The sequence below is a fragment of the Marmota flaviventris genome, chromosome 2 (assembly GCF_047511675.1).
Source record: "Marmota flaviventris isolate mMarFla1 chromosome 2, mMarFla1.hap1, whole genome shotgun sequence".
Taxonomy (NCBI): Eukaryota; Metazoa; Chordata; class Mammalia; order Rodentia; family Sciuridae; genus Marmota; species Marmota flaviventris.
The window spans coordinates 202,271,211-202,294,912 of record NC_092499.1 but is presented as its reverse complement, the minus strand read 5'-3'; the positions used below and the strand labels follow the sequence as shown (position 1 = coordinate 202,294,912).

Here is a 23,702-nt window from a genome sequence, read left to right as displayed (position 1 = left end):
CGCGTGGACAGGGCTCTCCCAGGTTCACATTGGGTGTTCAGGGGGCAGGGCTGTCACTGAGGGCCAGGTCAGGTGGGGGTCAGCCTCACCCCTCAGCCCTGTGTGCACCATCTGCAAACCCCCCACCCTGCGTCCCTCCTACTTCTGGGGCTGTGGGGAGGGTGCACAGAGGTCCCCACGAGTTGCTGACGTGGAGGGCTGTTGGCTCTCAGCCCAGACCACAGGGCTCCCACAGGAAGTCTATTTTGGGCAAGCAGCAGGCCCGAGGGCCCCTGGGTCACAGTGGAAAAGTCCGGCCCAGTGATAAGGCCCAGAGCCGCCACCCTTCTTCCTGCAGTGGGCGCAATGGGCCAGGGCCGTCCCCCAATCCGGCTGGGCTGAGTCATGTGGGCAGGCAGGTGGAAAATCCCAGCTGGGGACAGGCACCACGTCTTCTGGGTCCTCGTACAGCTCACCCCCTGGTCTCCTGCTCCCCCCAGCTCTCCAGAGATGGCAGAACCTCAAGGAGGAGCCAGCTGTGTGAGCCACTGGGGCCAAGAGAGAGGACACCACAGCGGTACAAAGGGCCACTTTACTGTCCTGTGCAGCAGGGACGTGGCTCTGGCACTCAAGAGCAAGGACAATGGCAAGTGTCTTCACAGCCTCGTGAGGAGCTGGAAGCAGGCAACTCAGCCAGAGATGACCCAGGTGGCTGCCTCCTGGGACCGGCGGACACCAGGCCAGTCCACGTGGCTCTCGCCAGTGCACCCCAGCTTGTGCTAATGCAGACACTGGGCACTCGTGAGTGAAGGAGTGTGCGGGCGTCCACTCCGGTAGGTGCAGGGCCCGCCCCAGCCCCTGCCCACCCAGATTATTAGGGAGCAGACTCCGATCTGGGATTGCTCCTCCTGCAGAGCTGCACCTCTCTCCAAACAACACACAGTGCTGCCGTCACGCTCAGCAGGACGAGGACTCTGGGTGGCTTCCTGCATGGCCCAGTGCTCCCTGTCTCAACTGGCTTGAGGTCTCCTTGCTTCACTTCTCTCCTTCCCCGACGTGTGTGTTTGGTCGAGGAAACCTGCGTCCAGTGCGCACAGACGTCCCTGCCTTCGCTGTGGGTGCCGTGGCCTCGTGCCATTGGAGCTGACCCGGCTCCCAGGTCCTGTCTGCAGGTGTGCCTGCTCAGCACATTTACACCAGCGGACCACACAGCGTGGGCCTCGCGTCCAGCTTTCAGTCCACTGCAGCCAGTCTGGGCAGGTGACCACCATTGCACGGACACTGGGTGCTTCCTCTGAAGTCACTGGCCACTGAGAGGAGGCCCTCATCACCTGGACCACGAATCCACAGGGAGCGTGAGTTTGACGTCCTCCCTGTATCAGGCCTTTCCCTGTGCGAGGTGGGACCCTTCCACCCACTCGTCTGCCCCTGCCCCTCCACGCTGCCCTGAGGTACAGTCCTGCCTTCACACTACTCGCTTCCAAAGCCCCCATGGCCGGGAGTGGCTCGAGGGTCGAACACGTGCCCAGCAGGCCCGGCTCCTGGTCTCCGTCCCCAGCACAGGGCAGGCACCCGTGGCTGGGTTCCCGGAGCTTTGGCTGGGGGGTTCTGGGGCTCACTGTGAGCTCAGCACAGCAGACGTTGCGGTTGTCACCCTCAGGACCCCTCAGTCCCCTTGGGACTCCCAAGCCCTCCACTGAGCGTCTGAGGGCTCCCAACTCTATTTCACCAGACAGGCCATGCTGAACTCCAGGTGGCCTTGTGGCAGGTCCACCCTGTCCTCCCCTCACCCCGCCTCTCCTTGTCGGGAACCTCCCTGCCCTATCCCTGGCTGCTCCGTCCCAGTTCACCCCAGGGTGCTGCAAACGTTCTCCTGTGCATGGATCATATTCTTGTCAAGAAGAGAAAGAACGGAAGGTGAGCACCGGGGGCCCAGCCCTTGCCCCACCCAGTTCGTTATGGTCACTGTAAACAATGAGGGCACAGTCCAGGCCTGTCGAGCCTTGTGACAGGCATTCCTGCTGCCCAGGAGAGAGGGGCCAGGAAAAGCAAGGCACCTGCAGTGCCCCAGGGCACAGGCCAGCGGGGCAGAGAGCCAGCTTGTAGGTTGCTCGGGACAGGAAGGGCCCAGGACAGGACCCCAGCTGACTGCTGGTGGCTGGCGCCTCACAGGCCCCCGCTGGGAACGCCTGTAGGAACATCTTCCATGGCCACCTGGGAGAGGGCACCTGCGGCCCCACTGCAGGGACGGCATCTGGTAGCCTGGTCAGTTGGAGCCATGGACACAGAACACTTCCGCCCAGCAGTTTTCCACTCTCTTGGCAGGAGCCTGTTCCGCTGCGGGTGGGTCGGCTGCGGAGGCTGCCCCCCCAGGGTCTGTTAGAGGAGTCTTTTCTTGACTCTGGTTGGTTCTGTGTGCATCGAACTCGTGGGCCTCACATCGTCACCAAATGAGACTCGGCCCACCCTCTCTGGTCCAGGATTGTGCAGCACCCTGAGCCTGCTGGGGTCTGGCCCAAACGCTCTGCTGACATGCAAACCTGACGGCAAGCAGGACCCAGCCCTGGCGCTTCCCTCCCGCCTCTGGCTGTGGGTCCTCGGGCCTTGCTTCTGCTCGTGCCACTCAGCAGCTGGGCCACACACTGGGGACTCGTCTCTCTGTGAGCCCGCTTGGTCAGCCCGGCAACAGGGACCAAGGACTCCCACAGGTGCCCCCTCTGAAGCCTGTGTTAAAACTGGCCCAGTGGCCTCCACGTAGAAGCAGTGGGCAGTGTGTGCCCCGGAGGAGGCCGGGCCTTCCTTTCTGAAAGCCCCCGGGTGCTCTCATGGTCAGCCAGAGCCCAAGGCTGAGAACAGGGACCCTGAGGGCAAAACTGGCACACTTCCTGTCCGGCTTTGTTTGAGCGGCTAAGAAATGGTGTACCAAGGCCAGGAGCTGGGGTTCCAGGGTCGGCAGGCTGGCCTGTGGGGTCGGGGTCATGGGGGCATCCTGTGCATCCCATGGGCCACGCAGACCTTATAGCCGTTCAGACAGGACAAGGACTGAAACTCCCCGCCTCAGGGTCACGCCCCTCCCCGGCCCACTGCCCCTCTGTGTACTGTAGCCTGGGTCCACGTCTCCCGAGGGTGGCCTCAGGGGCCTGGGGTGAGCATGGGGCGGACTGCTGGCGGCTCCAGAGCCCCGAGCCAGCCCTCATCTAGGTCCTTGACTCCTCGAGGCCTCAGTTCTCCTGGCTGGAAAATGAAGGAACTGGACTCTAAAGTCTCTGTCTCTGCTAACACCTTCTGAAGTTTTCCACTTGTGTCCTGAGAACCCGGGGTACCCGGCAGCTCAGAGAGCCCAGGGGCTGATCCTGGCAGGGGTCTCACTCCCTTTCTGCTGGTGTTGGACCCTGTGAAGTCCTCGAGTCCCTGTCACTAGCCTCTGGGCAATGCTTTGTGGGATCTGGTCAAGCCTGAGCCTGGTTAGGGCCCTCATTGGAGTCCCTGGGGCAGTGCCTCTCTGAGCCAGCAGAGGGCGGCAGTGCCCCAGCTGAGCCCAGCCAGGCCTAGGGAGAGGCCAAGGTGTCCCACTGCGTGCACTGAAACTTCCGGAGACTGGGACTCCCCTGAGCCAGAGGAGCCAGGAGGTCTCGGATTGGCTGTGTCCCCCACCGCCCTGGCTGGGCACCCTAAGGTCCCAGAAAGCTAGCCTGGAGGGGAGCTGGGCCTCGGCATCCTCCTGCAGGCCCTGGGTAGGTGGGGGTGGCGCCGGGTGCAAGGCTGGGGAGGCCCTAGTGTGGCAGGTGCTCAAGTGCCTGGGGGAGCCATAGGCATGAGTCCCTTTCCCTGCTTCCCACTGGCTGGCCACTCGGGGTTGCTCTGGGGCCCTGCTCCCGGGCTGGCGGCCTGGTGGACAGGTCCCCTCTGGACACTAGTGTGGCTGGGGTCTGGGGTCGTGTCTTCCCAGCTGGGACTCCTGCCCTGGCATCTCTGGGTGGGATGGGGACTAGTTTCAAAGGCAGATTCTGTCCCCACCCAGGCCCATGGGGGTGGGCTCCCAGGGGTGGCCGGGAGCTGCAGACTTAGCTGCATCCATGCAAGTCTGAAGGCCCGAGTCTGCGACCCCCATGGGCTCAGCTCAGAGCCCTCCGCATCCCACTCCCCCGAGCCCAACCCACGCCCTGGTTCATCTGGCTCAGCCCTGGAGCTTTGAGCCAGGTTGCCCCACACAGCTGCCCTCAAGTGCTCTGCCCACCGAGGCGGGGACCCCCACAGGGCAAGGTCCTTCCGTGAGTTTCAGGTCTTGTTCCCATCTGGTTCTGTCCCTCACCTGAGGGCTCCTGTTTGCCGACAGTGACAGCCCCATTGGCTGGCGGGGTCTGGTCTGCAGGTGAGATGCACGCGGCCAAGTCCCCCAGGTCCCGCCTGCGCCTTGAGCTCACAGGTTCAGAGCAGAACTGTGGCCTTGGCAGCCGGAGTCTGGCAAGCCCGAGGCTGGGCGGGACTTGAAGGAACCCTAACAGCTGTGGCCGAAGGGACGCCCTGTCTGGATGTACCCTGATTCTGATCCTCACAACAAGCCCCCGAGCCGGCAGCTCTTCCTCGGCCGCGCAGGCTCCTGGAGCAGAGGCAGGGCCCCGAGACCCAGCTGGTGGGTGGGAGGGCTGGGTGCCGTGCCCCCCTTCCCGAGTTCATGCTGACCAGCACCCACACACACACAGCTGGCAGAGGGGGCCTTGGTTGGGTTTTTGTTGTTAAAACATTGATTTGGTTTTATTGTCATAAGGCACACGGGACATAGAATCTACCCTCTGCCCGGTTTTGAGTGTTTGGTTCTCCCACCTGTCGGGGCCGTCCTCCCTGGCCCCCAGGTTTGCCAGGAAGTCCAGGTGCCCACAGGTTTGCAAGAGGATTCAGGAGAAGTTAGTTGAAGTGACCCCCAGGACACAAGCAGCAGGGGCAGAAAAGTAAGTCCACAGGCCAGGGAGAGACTGACCAGCTGCCTGTCCTGCCCTTTGCTTTGAGCTAGAAGCTCCTGAGTCCTGGGCCCTCAGGAGAAGCAGGTGCTTCTTTGCCTGTGTCCCATTTGTGGCCAGTGTGTGAGGGCTGGGACCCCACGCATGTCCCTAGGAGGGTCTCAAAGTGGAAGGGGGGGGCTGTCAGGAGAGTGCTCCTCTTTGCTGTTGGTAATACAGGGGGGACAGAGAAATCTGACTTGTGGATTTCATAAATCACAACTGTTTTAGCTCCGAGGGATGCAGATTGATTAAGGTCTGAGCGTCGAGCCCTGTATGGATTGGGAGCCCATCTCTCGTAAACCCTCTCTTTCCCAGACCCGAGTGTCAGCAGTTTTCCGGGAAAGCAATCTTTTTATGTGGCATCATCGTGTGGATTACTGGAACGAGGCTTGCTGGCGGGGCTGCTGGGGCTGGGCCTGGGGGCAGGCAGGAAGGAGGTGGCTGAGCCCATGTGTGCTCGGCCTGGCTGGGCTCCTGCAGACCTGGCCAGGGCATCCTGACCCTCCTGTGGTCCCTGGGGAGTCAGGCCTGGTCCTTCTGTGGCCTCTTGGCTGGGGCTGCGCCTCCTCCTGCGGCTGTTCCTGGTGCCGTGGCCGGGTCTGCTCTGATGCCTGGCACGCCCCGGGAAGCAGGCTGTAGAGTGAGGGGTGAAGACTGCCCATGACTCCACGCCCAGCACCACCCTCGTGGGACCCCCTGAACCCACGGTGGAGCTGGTGGGTGCTTCCCTGAGTCACTGGGGAGAGGACGAGGCAGCCCTGGCCCCGCTCCTGGCCGTAGCCCCGCCCTCCATGGCAGGACATCACGTTTCCACCCCTCACGTGGGACCTCGTGGTGGAAGAGCCTCTGTCCTGGTCCCCAGCGTGCACTTGGCTCGTGACTCCCGTTGGCCAACAGTATTTTGCAGTGGTGACTGTGCAAAGGCTGTGCTGCGTCACTGTCAGGAGAAGAGCTGGCCCTGCTGGGACACCCGCGGCCGGGGCTGGTGGGCCACCCCCACCCCAACTGACCCAGGGATGCAGAAAGAGAAGGACATGCTTCCAGGGACTGCTGCTGTCCCCTGGTGTCCCTTCTAGCCACACCACTCCCACACCCTGCTCCTCCCTCCCGGGTCAGCTCAGACGTCACCTCCTCCAGGAAGCCCTCCTGTTGGGCCTGTCTCCTCTCACGGCTCTTGCCAGGCTGCATGAGGGGGACCGTTGCAGTGGAGGCAGCCCCTCTGAGGAGGCCCCTTGCTCTGAGGGCCGGGACCAGAGCCCCATTTGCCCTGAGACCCGTCCCTGGGCCCTGCCCAAGGGTGAGCTAGAGAAAGCCAGTGGCCCCTCTGGCTGCCCTGCGGTGGGTGCTCACGGCCCCCTCCTCCTGGATGGCTGCCTGAGCCCTTCGTCCTGGGGGGGCGGACGCACGGCATTGCCACCCTGGGCTCTGCTGGTCCTGTGGGTCTTCTGGTGTCCCCGGCTCCCTTTATCCTCTGGCCCTGGGATTGGTGAGGAGGAGCGGGCCTGGTCCACAGAGGGCCTCCTGCAGCCGCTGCGCTGAGCCTGCCTCCTGGCCCTGATCGCCGCGCCCTCGTTCCACAGGCCTGTCGCCAGGCGACCAAGGAGCCCCGGCCTGCGTCCTGGGGCAGCTCCACCCCGTCCCCGGGGTCCCTGCCACAGCCCTCCATACTGCCTCTCTGCACCCTCCTGTGGTCTTCTGGACCTGGGGGCCCCTGTCTCTGGTGTCCCAGCCCTGCGGGAGGAGCCTCTCACCCACCTCCAGCACCATGCACCCAACCCTGGGCTACCCACAGCCCGCCAGCCCTGTCTGAATCACGGGGGTCCCCGAGCAAAACAGGGACTGCCACCTCCTCCAGAGCACAGCAGACACAGCTCCTCTGGCCCAGGGCGTCGAGCCCTGATGGCCTGAGAGCAGGTGACAAGCAGGTGTCTTCCTGAGCTTTGCGAGCTGCTCAGCCTGCGCTCAGAAGGGAGCGCGGGAGGTGGTGACGCAGGCTGCAGTCGCTTCCAGGCGATAGAGAGGAGTGGATCTGGCCTGGTCCGCAGGCAGGCCCCACACGGGGCTGAGTGACAGTGCCTTCTGAGTCTCATCTGCGATATGGGCGAGAACCCTGGGAGCACCCTCTGCGTGAGGCCGGTTATAATCCATCAGAAGCTTGTTTTCGGAGGTGACAGCCTGCTGCTCCCCTGAATGCCATTTAAGGAGCACGCCAGATGGCTTGATATTAGCTGGACAGCAACAGACACAGTGGCCCTGTGGTCCCCAGCCTGTGACAGCAGGGTGGAAGGGGCTGGGATCCTGGCTGGGGGACAGCTGGGAGAAGCCACTCGTGACACTGAGGAGGCTTCCAGGCCAGAGCCTTCGCTGGGGCCAGGGTCCTGCTCAGTAGGGGACAGGCTCTGGGACAGCTCTTCCTGCCCAGGCAGTCTCAACATCAAAGCTACGGTGATGGTCCATGTCCACCCATCACGCTGACCCCTGTCGGGCGCAGGCTCCCAGGGAGAGGTGTCTCTGTTCCCTCTTTTGGAACCGGTAGCTTTGCAACAGATGGAAGCAGTACCGCGTGGCCCGTCATGGGTCGGGGCTCCGCGCCCCGTCCCGGATGCTGCTGTAGGAAGCCCGTCCGTGTGAGGGGCCAGGAGAGTCCAGCCGCAGACCCAGCTGAGGTCCCAGCCAGTGAAGTGCTGACGGCAGGAGACGCCCACAGATGACCCAAATCTTCCCGATGAAGCCACGGAGTCCTCATACAGCCCAGGCCTGCTGCTTCTTGTGCAGGTAACACGTGCAGGGTGCAGGCCGTGCCTCGGGGCAGGGTGGGCGGGTTCTGGCACATTCGGGGCCTATCTCAGTAGGTCTGAGGCCACGGGGCTTTGGCCTGCGTCCTAGCACTTCATGGTGACCTTTGCCAGGCAAGCATCCTCTGAAGCAGCTCAGTCGGCCCTTTGGTGGAGGTGGACGCCAGCCTGGCCTCAGCTGCTCCCTGCTGCCCCTGGATGCACTCCCTCCCCGACTCTGGGTGGTGGCTGGACCCTGGAACCTTCTGGTGCAGAACTTTCCTTGGTATCTGAGGTTGACGACGTGCCCTGGGGGCTGCAGAATCCCCCTCCCCCAAGAAAGGCCGGGCTTCCTACCAGTCTCTGGTCAGGAAGGGACTCCCACCCATGCCTAGGGCCATGCAGTCTGGGCCTGGGGCTAGCCCCTCACAACTGTCCATCCATGTCAAACTCCCATATCCGTCACGTCCTGGGAATTTTTGAGAAACCCCCCTCTTCCCTCGCATTCGACCATGCCAGAGCCTGACGCCAAGACCCCAGGAAGGTGAGTCCTGGCTTCTCCGGCTGAGGGAAGGCTTCTCCTCTCCTGTCAAAGGACCTGCCAGGGGCCGTCCTCAGGGCACACCTCCCTGTCCTGTATCGGGACTCTCCTCAGGCCAGGCCCTGTCTCTCAGTAGGGGACAGGCTCTGGGTCAGCTCTTCCTGCCCAGGCAGTCTCAACATCAAAGCTACGGTGACGGTCCATGTCCACCCATCACCGTAGCTCAGGCCCTGAGCTCAGATGTGGGCAGCTCTGTGAACAGGTGGAGGGGAGGCCAGCTTGAGCACCGCTGCCTGATCAAGTGGCCTGTGAGTCCCTAGGCCTGAGGTGGGCATCGCTCAACCGAGAGAAACAGCTCAGGTGGTGGGGAGAGGCAGTGTGCCCACAGGCCCCTCCCCAGAGGGCTGCTTGATGGGCAGGTGTGCACACAGGTGTGCAGGGCCCTGGGCAGGGCTGCTCCACTCCAGGCTCTGGGTCCTCATCAGGGAAGTGGCGGTGGCCTGCCCACCCCCTGGGGAGGACACTGGAGCTGCCCCTGGGATCTCTGGTAAGCAGGACAGAGCTGGAGGCTCAGGCCCTGAGCTCAGATGTGAGGAGCTGGGGTAGGAACCCAGGGCAAGCAGTAGCTCTGCTGACGGGGCTGAAGACCCCGCGCTGTGCTCTGTCCTCCCCGCAGTCTCCCACCCCTTAGGGTGCCTGGCCCAGGGCTGCTTGTCCTGGTCTGGTCCCTTTGGGACATGCTCCAACCTTTCTCCCCAAACCAAGGGATGCAGCTTCTGGGAGGACGTGGCGACTTGAGTGCAGGGTGGGCCCCAAGGCCCTGCTCTGGCTGCCCTGTGCTTCCCAGTGCCTCCTGCTCAGTCCTGGGGGTCCTGTGGGAAGATGGGCAGCTCTGTGAACAGGCAGGCGGAGGAGAGGCCAGGTTGAGCACCGCTGCCTGACTTGATGTTCCCGTACCCAGGGTGCCTACTGTCCCCCGAGGGCTGGGCAGGCACTGGAGCTGAGGCACTGGGACTGATGGCCACTTTATCTCCTGTCTTGGCCCAGCAGCCTGGGCTGGGGTGGCCGGCACAGAGCCAGTGCAGCTCAGAGCCTCTCCCTGACCAGCACATCCGTGGATGCTTTAACCAAAGGCCATTAAGCTGTCACAGTGCTCGCAAGCCTTCCTGCTGGTGCCTGATGGCGGATGTGGGCAGGGTGCCTCCGGTTCCCGTCTCTCCCTCCGGGTTGAGTCACCCACCGCTGTCCGGCCAGACTGCCTGCACCGACTCTGAGCTCATCGGCTCCGCCATCAATCATCCCTCTGGGTTGGAGCGTGGAGGAGCCTGGGTCTGACAAGGACTTTGCTGCTGAGGCGGAGCTCAGCCACACTAGACGGGCCCGGGCCACCCCCACCAAGCCCCAGCCAGCTGTGCCTCCACTGGCACATCTCCTGTGACCATGGCAGGGACCTGGTCCTGAGGGAGGTGCCCTTCTCGCCACTGTCCAGGATGTAGTGGGCTAGCAGCCCCCTCCCCCTGCACCTGAGGGCGTCACCCCATTGCGGCACAGGAGGAAGTCATCATGTTGACGTGTGGCATGTGCGTCTTGCTCTCCCTGGCCTGGCGTCCAGCCCCAGCTTCCCCCACCTGACAGAGGACAGCACAGTCAGAGCCCAGCTGCTCATGGCCCTCCCAGCTCCCAGGCTGGGCACTGCCTCCTGCCTGGCACAGAGCCCAGGGCCACACTCGCTCTTGTGGCTCATGAAGCTCTCCACCAGGGACCCTGCAGGAGCCAGAGAGGGGGTGTCTTATGCACAGGCTCTGGCTCTGGCCGACCCTCGGAGCCACTAACTCTGAGCAGGGTCTGGAGACGTCACAAACAGCTTCTGAGCAGACGGGGGGTGGGGGGGTGGAACTCAGCAGAGCAGCTGCACTGATTGATTTCAGGTGTTTTGCTTGTGGCTTTGCTGCAGGGGGAGCCCCATCTAGGTCACAGCACCAGGGGAGAATATTAGGACGGAGCCCCATTTTCCTGGCCAGAAGCGGCAGGAAAAGGATTGGGGGTCCTGGGAGGGAGAGAGCCAGACAGGATGATCGCCAGGTTCTGAGTAGGACCCAGGCAAGCCCCCTGGTGGGACCAACAGCCCAGCAAAGCTCTGAGAACTGATCTGGAGTATGAGCCACCACCACAGAGGTGATGGAATTCAGGTGACCTGGCTGCCCCAGCCACGCATCAGCATTCTCCAGAAGATAGGACAGGACCAGAGTCTGTGCAGCATGATACCCACAGTGTCCAGGCTATGAAACAAAACTACCCAACAAACAGAGCTAGGAGACATGACCACCTCAAGAGGAAAGGCAATGACAAGATGGCAGCCCAGAGCAACCCAGACACTGACCGCAGCGGTCACGGCTGCACTTTGTGAGGTAGTATGCACTCTACACACACACACACACACACACACTCACACACACACACACACACATACACACATACACACTCACACACATACATACACACACTCTCACACACACATACACACACATACACACACTCATGCACACACACTCACACACACATACACACACACTCACACACTGATGAATGAATGCAATATGAAATGAAGAATTCTCAGCAGAGAAATAGGAAATATAAGAAATGAGTATTTTAGAACTAAAAACCCCCACAATATCTGCAGTAAAATATTCACTGATGAGTTCAATAGCAGAACAGAGACAAAAGAGAAAAGCCCATGAACTTGAAGATCAGTACCTGATCTGAAGAGGAGATAGAAAGAAGTAGGTGAGCAAGCCTCAGGGGCCAGATGCACCATCAAAATCCAGCCCATGTTGGGCTTCAGAAAGAGGAGCAAGATTGGGGCAGAAGGTTATTTGAAAGGATAACCCCAGAGCATCCCCAGTGAGCGAGAAGACGTCACTTTAACATCCAGAACTCCGTGAGCCCGGCAAGGAAAACCTCCCTCCCAAACCTCATCATTGAGCCACAGAAAACCTCCTGAAGGCAGCTGAGAAAACACATGCATTCCTTCACACAGAAGATGTCCCCATGACTGCAGATTTCCTGGCAGACACGGGAGGCCCGAGGAGAGTGGAACCACCTCAGATAACAGCTCTCAGTGTCCTAGGCTTCTGTCCCCTGCTTCTCAAGGGCTGAGTGCACAACCAAAACTCAAACACAGTATCCTCTTCTGCTCTACAGGTCTGCAGTCGGAGCCATGTCCCTTTCAATTTCCATATTGTAACGTGCATGTCCTCTCTTAGTTTCTTTTTCTTTTAAATACATATTTTTTAAAATATTTATTTTTTAGTTGTAGTTGGATACAGTATCTTTAATTAATTTATTTATTTTTATGTGGTGCTGAGGATTGAACCCAGGGCCTTGCCCGAGCTAGGCAAGTGCTCACTGCTGAGCCCCAGCCCAGCCCCTCTCGTAGTTTCCTGATCAGTCTGGTGGGGAGTTTATTGATCTCAAAGATCTTGAGTTGATTGGTTTTCTATTTAATTGCCATCTTCTCTGCTCTTTGGTATTTCCTATTTTCTGCTTGCATTGGGTTTAATTTACAAGGTTATTAGGGTGGTGCTCATGTCCTGGTTTAGAGAATTTGTGACCTTTTACCTTTTCTCGTGTAAGCAATTAGTGCTATAAAGTGTCTCCTAAGTGCTGCTTTACCTGCACCCCATAGATTTTGGTATGTTTTAATTTTCATTGAATCAAAAATATTTTCTAATTTCACTCTGTATTAATTGTGTAGCTGGTGCTTTGACATATGGGACCTTGCTGACCCTTGCAGGCTGGCTGATGCCTAGTGACAATTGGATTGGCCTCCAGCACACCCTTCATGTGCAAACCAGCCCCCCAGCCTCACACCCTCCGTCCTCTGTGGGGCCCCCACACATCTACCTGCCCTCATGGCCCAGGCCGGGCTCCTCTCCTGGGGCCAGCTGGACTCATTCCCACTGGCCAGTCCTGAGCAGCTCGCTCACCCTGCCTGCTCCTTCCTGCAGACACCACTGCAAAGGCTCTTGCCAGGCTCCTTGCTGCCCCTGTGTCCTGGCCACCTAGTGCCCCTGTGGGCCCTTCCCCAGGTGTGGCCTGCCCCCTACTCTTGAACCGTGAGTGACACACTGCCTCGTGGTAGTGGCATCTCTGGCCTGCTGGCCTCACCACACTGAAGGTAACACTGCAGTCTACCTCCTGACCTTCTGCCTCTCCCTCCTACCCCACGCATTACCCAGAAGTGAGCGGTCTACTTGCTTCCTGTTTCAGGATTTTCTGTGTCCCTTCTGCTATTGGTGTCTAATTTAATTCCATCATGGTCAAGGAACTCTGTGTGACTTGCATTCTTTAAAACACACTGAGATGTGTCCAGTGGCCCAGCACCTGCTTGTCTTTCAAATGTCCCTGAGCATTAAGAAGGGTATGCACTGCTACAGGCAGGTGGGTGGCCTTTCAGTCTGCTAGGCCGAGCTGGGCTCTGGCCATGCCAAGGCTGTCTTCTCCCCAGTACCTCCAGATTGGGTCCCATGGGGTGCCGCACTCCAAACCTTGAGGGTTAGGCACAGTAAGGGGATGGCCACCAATGAATGTCTCCTCCCCATTCCTAAAATGCTCCTGGTTGAAAGCATTGTGGTCCCAGATGGGAAGGTACCTGGGGTGTCTGCCAGGCACTGACCAGTCTCCCAAGGCCATCTTGGTGATTCCAGCAGGGAGGAATGAGGTGACGGGGCTGCAGATCTCTCCTCAGGGCCTCTCCCTTCTCCAGTGGCGTCTGTGAAGAGGAGCCCAGAGATTCCCCAGGCCCCAAATTTTCCCAGTGGCCTGGGCCAGGGCAAGGCCTGCTCCCTGCCGCCAGAGAGTCCCTGCTGTGCAAGCCAAGGGCCTATAAGTGCTTCAGGGCCACTGGCTGAGGGGGCTGAAGGGTGGGCAGGAGGGACAGACCCGTCCCCTCCTGGCCTGTAACCAGAGAAACTCTTTTTATCTAATTTCAGTGCATCAAGCATGTACAGAAAATGGAGATTGGCCGAGGGTTCCATTACTAAGGGTCTGAGAATCTCTTAGTTCCATTGGACTAAAACATGTGCAGGCACCAGGCAGTACCCCAGTGAAGAAAGGGACAATATGCAAAGGCAGTGGGACTGGGCAGGTGTACTCCTCCACGGAATGGTGGACACGGGGGCAGTGGGTGCCACACAAAGGAGGCTGCATGTGTGCCTAGACTAGACCAGTTCAGCCTGGCCCAGGGCAGCCATGCCCAGCTCAGTGAGCCACGCCCTCTCTAGTCAGCCACACCCACGGCGATAAGCCACACCCACTGCAGTCGATCGCCCAGGGCAGTGAGCCACACCCGTCCCAGTTTACCAAGCTCAGGCCGGCAAGCCACCCAGATTAGTGCAATGAGATTAATCCAGTGTAGTAAGCCATGCCCAGTCCAGCCCCACCCAGATTAGCACAACCACCCACTCTGCACATACTCACACACTTCTCCTGAATGTAGTGTTGGATGTGAGGGCGATTTGGCTGCAACATCTGTCACCCCATTGGCCGCCAGGGTTGATGAGGCTGATCTGGCTGGCTAGGCGGGTGCCCCCTTCCTCCCTCATCGCTCATGTGCGTCCCTCACGAGACTGCGCACTGGGTGGGGGAGGAACTTTCTCCAATAGAGGAGGACCATTCTTCCGTCAAGGGTATGCGAGTAGCTGTGCTCCCATTAGAACCTCCAAACAAGCTCTCAAGACCCAGCATCACCAGGGTCCTCTCATTTTCCAAGACGAGGTCCATTTTGCATTACTTTGAACTTTGCTTCAAGCATCTCAACCAGCTCTGCTGTGGTACACTTGGCACGCGAAGGCACATGCTTGAAGAGTGCAGATTGGTAAGTTTGGGCACAAGTCCATACCCACGAAATTATCACCACGACAGGGAGGTGAGCACCCACCACCCCAGATGCTTCCTCCTGCCCTTTGTTCCCCAACCTCCCTCTGTCCCTCTCCCCGCTCTCCAGGAAGCCCCAGGTGCTTTCTGCCACTGTGCGTAATTCACAATTTGCAGAATTTTATAGAAACACAATTCTGCTGCACGCTCTCCGGGTCAGTTATGTCTGCTCTGGCTCAGCTCAGCTATCCTGACCTTCTGGGCTGCGTCTCCAAGACTCGCTGCTTTGGGCTTCTGCGCTGTCTCCCACTGGGTGCGATGTCACAGCTGCTTCTCCATTCACATCTTCACCCCAGGGCCAGGGTGGCTGCGCCATCTTGTGCCCCACCAGTGGTGTGTGCCATCCTTTCAAAAGCAGCACACAGCCCAGAAAGAGCGGACGTGTGGGTGGAGCCTGGCCACAGCCACTACTCCAGGCCATTAGCCCAGGGGGATAATGGGCTGTGCCAAGGTTCACCACACGCTGCCAGCCCAGCTGAGCCCAGGCCCATTCCCCGCCACTTTGGCTACTGCTCTGGTCAGGGCAGTTGGGGGCACTGGTTGCTGCTCCCAGCAGGGCCACACGGAGGCTCATCATCCTGGCTTTTCTGTGTCCGTACCCAGGGCTCCATCAGGCAGGACCGTGCTCTGGCTGGACTCCCCTCCTGCCAAGAAGGAGGGCGTCCCTGCAGAGGGCTGCTGCAGGTCCCAGGAAGGGAGGCTGCTCAGGACCTCAAGACTCTGTCACAGGGGCTCCTCCAGGCCTAGGGCACCCCTCTCAGGCAGCATCCCCAGCGAGGAGGGCTGGGCATGTGACTTCTGGTGTTGGTGACCCCTGTCGTGAGTCCCCTCCAGAGGGGTGCCAGAAACACCTGATTTTGGGGCCGATTCACCTACCCATGTGCTCTGCTGGGAAATGCTCCGTGGCCATTGTCCTCTGTTATAAAACCCACAAGTGCTTTTCCTGGCTGTCTAGAACTTTCCCTGGAGATTCGGTTTGCAGAGAGCATGGGGCACTGTTTCCCAAGGACCTGTGCAGAACTGGTCCCTTGTCCTACAGCGTCCCACACACCTCTGTCCTCCTGCCTTTCTCAGGACTGTTCAGTGGCATGAGAAGAAGGACAGCAGTGAGCGCAAGCCCTGGACCTCTGCCCACAGGGCCTAGACTGGATGTCCTCTGGCTCCGTGCACACAGTTCCCTTGCCCTGCAGCCAGTGGCTCTGGCTGGGCAAAGGTGGACATTTGTCTCTCTGGCCTTCACTGTCTCTCTGTCAAACAGGCCCCACAGCAACAAACATCTGTCACTGGCCGTGGACAACATCCCACTTGCCTTCCTGGACAGGGGCATTGTGACAATGGCTCTGTCCTTCAGCACATGGTGAGGTCACTTTGCTACTTGCTCCTGCCAGAGGCGTCGTTGCCAGGGAAGCTCTGGGGAGTGGGCCAGCTGGGGTGGTTCTGCCCATGTTCTCAGGGGCACAGTGCATGAGGCTGGGGAGCAGCTGGACCCTGGCATTGGCCCTGCACCTGGAAGGCCTCTCCCATGAGGGCACATGCCCTTCTACCCCTTGGGACGAGGCTCCGCTCCCTCCAGACCCTCTTGGGGGTCCCAGAGTGGCTGCCCCACCTGGCCCAGGTCACCACGCGGCTGCTGGGTGGAGAGAGCCCCAGGGTGGCCTCGAGTCCAAGCATCTCTGAGAGACAGAGGGCCCGAGCTTCAGGCCTTCCCGCCCGGACACCCACCTGCCCTTTTCTTGCATGTTTTGCCCAAACACAAGCAGCAGGAAGTAGTCTCAGCGACCAGGGGAGGAGCCAGGGCCGGGGGTGGTGTGGACAGCTGGGTTCCTCCTGCAGTCTCCCGGGACTCCCAGGAGGCTGCAGCCGGCCCCTCCCCGGGTCTCCTTGGGCTGGCTCTGTGGGACCCCTCCGGCCAGGCCTTTGCTGGAGGACACCACCAGCCCCCACCCACAGCCACCCTGTCCAGGAAGCAGCAGTTCCTGGGAAAGACGCCTTTGGAAACACCCTCAGCCAACATGGGCAGCACCCTCCTCCACTGCACGCAAGACCCAGGGGCTCTCGGGGCCAGCGTGAGAACAGAGTAAGAGCCCACAAGTCCACTGGCCCAAGTAAGCCACCAGGGGACCGGTGGGGTAGGAGAAGAAACCCCTTCCTCACAACAGAAGTCCCACTAACGAAGGCGGAGGGGGCTGTGAGCCCGGGAGGGAGTGGCACGGCGACTGCCCCAGACAGACGGCAATGATGGGAGCCAGAGTGTGGAGGGAGCAGGGGGGCGAGGGGGGGCGAGGGGGGAGGGGGGACGAGGGGGGAGGGGGGACGAGGGGGGCGAGGGGGTTGGGGACCTGCCGCGGGTTCCCACCAGACCTCTTCAGCACCAGGCACGGCAGGCGTGGGGCCAGGGTCGGCCAGCCTCGCCAGCCGGGACAGCCTCCAGGAGCCTCTGTGTAACCTGAATGCGATGACGAGAGACGGTGAGTGAATCTGAATCGAGGGACGCTTTGTGCAGTAACTGGCCAACAGCCTCGAGAGCAGCAGTGACCAGGACGACCAAGCAGGGCCCGCCTGCTGCGGACTGGAGGCCAGCGGCAGGTGAGGACTAAACGTGCTCGGGGAGGAGGCTCCCTGCCACGGGGCAAGTGGATGAGGCCACGGCTCTGCCAGAGCCCACCACAGGTGTCCACTGTGCCCTGCCCTGCCCACCGGCCACCTGCGCCCGAGTCTCTACGGCTTTGCAGCTTCCAAGCCTGAGATGATTTCAGAATGAAACACGTATTTTAAAAGAGTTAGCATTCCCAGTGACAAAGAACGCCTAGAACTCAGTGAGAAGCTAGTGACTGGCAGGGACACCAGCGGAGAGCAGACTCGGGACACAGGAGAGTGCCGGGGGTGGTGGCAGGGATGGCAGCGCCACCCACAGTAGAAACACCAATACCAAAGACCTGGGTGGGGAACTGAGCAGGGGAGACCCACCCCAGGCTGCCTCTTGTGTTGCGTCCAGAGCAACGTGGTCACGTGCCTGGCCTGAGCTGTGGTCGTCCTCCTCGACCCGTGAGCCAGACGTCTTCCACTCTAAAGCCTGCTTCCAGCCTGTACCCTGGAGACTGACCAGGGCCACTCAGGCCCTCTGGCTCCCAGCCAAGGAGCCTGGTCAGCAGCCCAGGGGCACAGTCCCCGTCCAAATGATGCCTGTGGGGACAGTGTGAATGGCTCTGAGTGAGTCCTGGCTCCTGTAGGCCCTGATCTTGTGGGCGAGGCCATGTCAGAACCTGCCCTCAAGCTCCCTGGGGCTGGGCTGCACCATTTACAGGTCTCCTGATGGCCAGCCTGGCCCGTCTGAGGGAGGTCAGGAAAGGTTGACGCTTCTCTTTGGATTGTCCTTGTCCCTCTCCACTCTGGGCTGTGGGGACTCCAGGCCCCGACACCAGTCAGTCCCACCTGGAGTGAGGCAGTTTTCTGCTCGGGATAGCATGACACTCCTGCGGGACCTGAGGTCGGTCAGCAAAACAGCGCAGAGGCCACCACTTAGCTCAGAGAGCCAGGCGTCTTCAGAGGGACAGCCAGTGCCACACATGGGCAGCCCAGCTCTGGCCCTTCCTTGGGCCCAGTTCACACAGCCCACAGGGGCTTCCCCGGCTCTTCTCGGTGGCAGGCTGTGACCTCTCTCCCCAGGGAGCCTGCCAGCCCTGCAGACCCTGGATTTTGCAGGGAAGGGTCCAGACTCTTGGCTCTTGGGATTCTCTGTGCTCTCGGAAACATCCTAGTGAAGGGTTCAAGGGCAAGGTCCGAAGGGGTGGGCGGGCCTCTTAAGAACCTGGACATTTGAGTCCCAGTCCTCCTGTCTGCCCCCAGGGCCAGCCCCTCATTGGTGTTTGAAGGACCTAGGGGACAAAGATGGTGCAGTCCTCCCCTGACTGGGTCTGTCTGAGCCGTGGCCCAATCTCTTTCCGGAGCCCCCATGGCAACGGTGGGAAAGCCCAGCCTTATTTCCTTCTGGGGCACCTGCCCCAGGAACTTGGGGTCAGGTGGGAAGACAAACCTCTGGGCAGTAATGCTATAGGGAGCTGGCCCCTGTCCTCCACAGCTGCCCAACTGGAAGGCCATGCACCTCGTCCCAGGGCAGAGGACCCCTCCAAGGTCATGGGCAGCCCCGCCAGGCTCTGCATTACAAGGGCCTTGGGCACCAGCATGTGGACCAGGCAGTGTCCAGGAGGCAGGGCAAGGCTTGTCCTGTATGGGGCCCTAGAGCCTGGACATCCTCAACCCGAGTCCTGCCTGCCCTTCAGCTGTCCTGGTACAGCCTGCCCTCCTGCCTGGGTCTGTCTGCTGAACAATCCACTGGGCTGCACTGAGTGCTGGCAGGACGCGGCAGGGTGACGTGTGCCTGGACGGAGTCCCATCCCTCTGCCTGCCTTCGTCATCTCTGGCCCTGGCTCAGAGACTGCTGTTAAGGGAACCACAGCCAGCACGTCTTGCACGGACAGCCGCAGGCCACACCCCGAAGCCCCCGCCCCGCAGCCCCCTCCCCCTCCCCCCCCCCCCCCCGCAGTCCCCACCCCCGCAGCCTGTCTGTGCACCTGACGGGTCCTGCCTGCTGCTTGTGTGGCTCAGCCCCACATCCACTGTGGCCCAGCAGGGCCTTGCACAGCGTTTGCTATAGGCTCCAACGCGTCGCCGTGTCCACCCCCAGCCCCCACCGTCTGCCAGGCAAGAAACGAATAAAAACTGAGTGCCAGGACCTGCCAGGCTCAGGACACTGCGTTTTCTCCAAAAGTGCTTCCAGGGTCTGGAAAGGCAATTGCAAGCTCGCTCTTGGGGGAGAGGGGCTGTGCACCTTTACCTACGAGTGTGTGCACGTGTGCCCTGTGTTCACATGCATGCACTGAGAGCCTGTGCTCGTGTGTTCAGGTGGGCATGTGCTCGTGTGAGCTCCCAGTGTGCACAAATGTGGGTGCGTGCTTGTGCCTGAGTACCACGTGTGCAGTGTTTTACACCCTCTGAGGGTTCTACTGCCCAACTGCCCTGTGCCTGGCACATGCCTACACCTGAGCGGGATTTATAGTGTGGGTCACCTGCTTGTGTGTTCCACGCCCTGGTGGGTCAGCTTCGTTGCTCCCAAACGTGGTTTTTGGTGTCTCTTCACCTGCCATTTCTTGGCTTGCTCATTGGGGTCTCCTTCCCCATCTGGGTTCCCTGTGACCCTGGCCCTAGTTCCCCAGGAGAAGGGTAAGAGCCCCAGGTCTCAGTGGACAGTGCCCCTTCCCCTCTTAGTTCCAGTGGATGGAAAAGGAAGTCAGCAGAGGAGAGGTCTGCCCCCAGGGGCCAAGTTCATCTCCTGGCTGGGGGACCTTGGGACAGATGACCCGCCAATCCTCAATTGCTCCCTGCCCTGTTGGGTGACATCCTTGGGGTGCTGGGGAGCTCTCCAGCAGTTGGCCTCCTCGCAGTGCCTCCCAGGCTGGTGGGAGGATGCTGGTTGAAGGGCTGGCAGCCCCAGGCCGTCTTGGACACCCCGTGAGGCTGAGCTGTAGGCCAGGCCCCCTGCACCCCTGGAGGGAGCCCAGCCTTGGGGCTGTCCCTGAGCCTCTGGCTGGCCACCCCTTGGCACAGAAGCACCAGGCCTCTGTCTGGTCACCAGTGCTTTGTAAAAAGAAACTCACTTGACATCCAGGGGGACCAAAAGCTCTGCAGGGAGGCCTCCTCCCACTGACTCAGGGGGCAGCTTTCTGGGGAGACATGTGGGCCTCCCAGGCCTCTGGTGGCTGCTGGGGCCTCTTGAGAAGTCCTGTGGGCTGCAGTGGAAGGAGCTCACATGGCCCTGCTTGTGGCTTCTGGGTGGACATCTGGGAAGACCAGTTGAGGCTCCTGCCCAGGTGGAGGACATTGCTAGCTGTGTGCAGGCCTGAGCAGCCTTCCCTGGCATTGGACAGTGTGTTTGAGTGTCCCCCACCCAAGGCCACCTTGCCACAGGTGTTTTCCAACCCTCTGGGCACACCCAGGGCAGGGACGGCTCTATCCCTGTGGTCTCAAGTGGGCAGCCGGGGGGAGCTGGCCTCATGTGAGGAACCAGAGGAACCAGGTGGAGACTGTCTGTACGGCCTTCTGTGCTCAGTGCAGGCAGGGGACGCTGGCTTTGCACGCAAGCAGCCCTCACGTCTGGCAGAGGAGCTGTATGGAGCCATCCAGGACGGACTCTGAACCCAGCCCCTTCTTGCTGTGTGGCCTGGCCAGTCACCACCCTCCCTCTGCCTTGGTCCTCCCTGTGAGATGGGGTGGCAGGGAGGGAGTCCGTCCCAGAGGCAGGTGCAAGGGTGGAATGAGGGGTGGGGCTGAGGACCGGCCACCCAGCAGTGTCCAGCGAGAGCTCTGCAGGGCCCGTTAGCTCTCACCCCACTGCCCGTCCTGAGGCCCCACCTGCCCCTGGACTCCAAGCCCAGCAGACCAGGGCCCCCCCCGGGCTCCCCACACAAGGTCACCCTGTGCCGGACACAGGCCTGGGTTCAAACCTCAGATCTGCCTCAGACATGCTGTGTGTCCTGGGGAAGCTGCCAAGTCTCTCTGAGCCCTGGGCTCCATCTTTTTGGGGAGGTCACCCTCAACTCTGGGCCCTGGTGAGGATGGCAGCAGGTGATTGTCGGCATATGCCACGATGGCTGCAGGAACAGGATTGTGGGGAGACAGGGTGGTGATGTCCAACAGGGGCTTCACAGAGGAGGGGCTGAGCTTGACCCGGATGAGGACAAGGGGAACAGGGAGGGGTGTCCAGGCACGAGGGAGGCCCGGTCATCTACAAGGCCCCTGTTGCCCTATTCCCCGAGAAACAGGTGCCCGATAGAGCCCAAGCCTGTGCACGGCAGAGACAGTCTGTCTGTCCCTCCACAGTCCCTCAGAACACTCCTTCATCCACCAGGGCCACCAGCTGACCCCCTTCTCCCTGAGTCTGTGGTGGCTGGACTCGCCCTGCTCAGCGGCCCCTGCCCAGCCTTGGCACCGAGTGAGCCTGCTCCAGGCAATGCCGTGCCGAACCCCCATGGCCAACCCTAAAAGGTGGGCCCATGAAAGCCCAGAAGATGGCTCCAACTGGGCCACTCTTATGAGGAAACTTGATTCAAAATCCCTGGCAGGTGTGTAGGAATCGGTTATTCATGCCCCAAGTGAAATGGTTCATCCTACATAAAGAACTCAAAAAACTTAACACCCCAAGAATAAATAACCCAATCAATAAATGGGCCAAGGAACCGAACAGATACTTCTCCACAAATGTATGAAAAGAGGTTCATCATCTCTATCGATTAAAGAAATTCAAATCAAAACTACTCTAAGATATCATCTCACACCAGTCAGAAAATCGAGAATACAAGCAACAGTAAGTGTTGGTGAGGATCTTGGGCAAAGATCATTGCTGGTGGGACTGGAAACCAATCTGGTGCAATCAATCTGGAAATTCCTTAGAAAACGGGAATGGAACCACCATTTGACCCAGCTATCCCACTCCTTGGTTCATACCCAAAGGACTTAAAATCAGCATAGTGCAGGGGAAGAGCCACATCAATGTTTATAGCAACTCAATTCACAATAGTAAACTATGGAACCAACCTAGGTGTCCTTCACCAGAAGAATGGATAAAGAAACTGTGGTATATACTCAATGAATATTACTCAGCATTAAAAGAGAATAAAATTATGGCATTTGCAGGTAAATGGGTGGAGTTGGAGAATATCATGCTAAGTGAAGTAAGCCAATCCCCCAAATCCAAAGGCCAAATGTTCTCTCTGATGAGTGGGTGCTGATCCATAGTGGGGGTGGGGAGTGGGAGAATGCAGGAACTTTGATTGGGAAAAGGGGAGGGAGGGGAGGCAGGAGGCATGGGGGCAGGAGAGATGGTGGAATGAGGTGGACATCATTATCCTAGGTACATGTGTGATTGCACATATGGTGCGACGCTACGTTGTGTAGAGCCAGAGAAATGAAAGGTGTGCTGCAATGGTGTACACTGAGCCGAATGCATGCTGCTGTCATGCATACCTAATTAGAATAAATAAATTTATTAATTTTTAAAAAAAGGAAAGAAAGAAAGGAAGGTCCACCCTTTCCCTGCTAAGTCACTGCCTGAGGAGGCCACTGTGGGGGTGGCTGCACTTTCTGCCTTGGTAGGCGTGGCGAACAATGCTGTCCTCCCCTCGGGGTGACCTGCAGACCCAAGCAGAGCCGGCCTGCAGCCTCTGGGGGATCCCCAGGCTGGGACCCTGCAGGCGGGGTGCTGGAGCCCTTGGTCGCTCTCCTTGGTGCTGAAAGCAGGCCAGGCAGGGGCTGGACACGTGACCTCAGTCCCCTCCCAGATTCCTCGGGACAGCCCAAAGGCCACCTCAGACAGTGCCAGCATCTCCCAAGGACCTTTCTGACTGAGTGTGTGGGGCCTGCCCAGAGCGCTGGGCGTTCACTCCTGGAGAGGCGTCCGCGGGTGCTCCTGGACACCCGGGGCAGGTCCCAGTGTGTTCAGCATAGCAACTCTGAGGGGCTCCGTGGAATTGAGCCCCATTGCCCAGAGCAGTCGCCTGATCACTGACTCCCTCGGTCCCCTCCCTCCCCGCCACCTGGTCTGCATGTCCCCACACTGTGCTGCAGCTGAGGGTCCCACAAGCAGTCCATCAGGGCCACCTGCTCCCAGGACTTCAAGGATGCCCTGTCCTAGGATGGCAGGAGCAGAGTCCAGCTGCCCGACAGCTCCTCTTGAACGGGGGAGTGCAGGGTCAGCAAGACCTTCTGGAACTGTCCTGCAGGAGGACCCCTTTATTGCCTTCCCTTGAGCCCAGGTGCTCAAGACCAGCCTGGCAACAGGCAAGACCCATCCCACAGCAACAGCAAGAACTAAAAACAAGACCGCAGGAGGGGAATCCTGCCAGGGCCCCAGCCTGCTGCCCTCTGGGTTCAGAGGCCAGTCAGCTCCCCACTTCCAAGCCTGCAGGCTGCCTGCAAACTTGACCTGCCAGCCCCCCGACCACCACATGAGCATCAACTCGTCTCTCTCCCGTTGTACATGGGTGGATGGATGGATGGACACATAGGTAGATGCACAGGTAGATGGACAGCAGATAGATCAGCAGGAATGGATAGGTAGGTAGAGAATACACAGAGCTGGGCATGGTGGCCCACACCTGTGAGCTCAGTGACTTGGGAGGCTGAGGCAGGAGGATTGCAAGTTTGAGGCCAGCCTCAGCAAGTTAGCAAGACCCAGTCTCAAAATAAAAAAATCAAAAAGGGCTGGGGATGCAGCTAAGTGGTTAGACAATGCCGGGTTCAATCCTCAGTACAAATATATATAGTAAATATACAATAGATCATTAATGGATGTATAGGAAGGTAGGTAGATAGGATGGGCAGAAAATAGTAGATAATAGATGATGGATGGATGAGTGGTTAGGAAAGTAGGCAGATAGAATGGATAGACAGACAGTACATAGACAATAGCCAAACCATGGA

General features: G+C 59.8%; 2 long non-coding RNA genes across 2 annotated transcripts; both read left to right on the top strand.

Moving 5' to 3' along the window:
* Positions 1-336: 336 nt before the first annotated feature.
* Positions 337-5,341, top strand: LOC114107044 (uncharacterized). Its single transcript, XR_003585276.2, has 5 exons — positions 337-556; positions 642-812; positions 894-1,334; positions 1,712-1,896; positions 2,305-5,341. It is a non-coding gene; the product is annotated as an uncharacterized lncRNA (long non-coding RNA).
* Positions 5,342-6,484: 1,143 nt separating this feature from the next.
* On the top strand, positions 6,485-12,036 carry LOC139704796 (uncharacterized). Its single transcript, XR_011706821.1, has 2 exons — positions 6,485-7,754; positions 7,889-12,036. It is a non-coding gene; the product is annotated as an uncharacterized lncRNA (long non-coding RNA).
* The last annotated feature ends 11,666 nt before the right edge of the window (positions 12,037-23,702 follow it).